General features: G+C 60.6%; 1 protein-coding gene across 1 annotated transcript in view; it reads left to right on the top strand.

The window, feature by feature from the left end:
• Amdhd2 (amidohydrolase domain containing 2) overlaps positions 1 to 822 on the top strand; it is a gene marked incomplete at its 5' end in the record, with an annotated part of 18751 nt that overhangs the window by 754 nt on the left and 17175 nt on the right. The gene's annotated exons all lie outside the window — the stretch shown is intronic.

Below are 822 nucleotides of genomic sequence, written 5' to 3'. Positions count from 1 at the left end.
GCATGCAAGGCAAGCGCTCTACCACTGAGCCACCTTCCCAGCCCTTATTGGGGATTTTTACTTCTCTGCTCCCCATCTTTCCCTGGGACTTCTGTAAGCTCCCAGGGCCCTCTCCCAACCCCCTTCTCTGCCCTCATTCCTTTTCCTATGGGGTCTTGGACTTGCACGTCTAAAATCTTTTCTCAGGGTCTGGGAATCCCCACATCTCAGCCACGGGGACAGTGATGGGCCGGGACTCGTGACCGTGATTGCGAGTCACGAGGAAGTCGCAGTGAAGCAGGAGGCTCGGTGCACCCTCACCGTCCCGTTCCTGCCCACTCCAAACGCAGCTCCACCTGCAGCCCCCACTCAGGCCCGGGGCCGCAGGGGAAGTGGGCTTGGGTCCTCCCCAGGCCCCTTCGCTGGCCACCCTGGCGGAGCTCTGGACGGAGGCAGGCCAGCCGGGGGGGCTTGCCCAGGGCCCGGGAGAGGCTCTCAACCTTCGCAGGCCTGCTTCCATGTCCACAAAACAAACGGGAGAACTGGTAAGAGCTAGATGTGACCACAGCCCCTCAGTGCTGACACTATCGGCCTACCTACCCCGACCTAGAGTCTCTCTCCCTCTCTCTCTGTGGGAGAGACCGAGTGGAAAAGGGCAGGAACAGAGCTTCATCCAAAGGACAGGAAGGGAAGAGAGCTGGAGGGCTTCCTGGAGGTGAGTTCTAGATTGAGGTGCACCCCCTATGTAAGGAGGAGACCGTTGGTGCCACTGCTGATGGGGAATCCGAAAGATCAAGAGAGCACACAGGAAGAGTCAGGACTGCCCGGGGCCGGCTCCGCTCC

This window comes from Dipodomys ordii, unplaced genomic scaffold (genome assembly GCF_000151885.1).
Source record: "Dipodomys ordii isolate 6190 unplaced genomic scaffold, Dord_2.0 Scaffold14, whole genome shotgun sequence".
NCBI classification, from domain to species: domain Eukaryota; kingdom Metazoa; phylum Chordata; class Mammalia; order Rodentia; family Heteromyidae; genus Dipodomys; species Dipodomys ordii.
The sequence above is the reverse complement of the archived record's forward strand: the minus strand, read 5'-3'. Positions and strand labels throughout refer to the sequence as shown.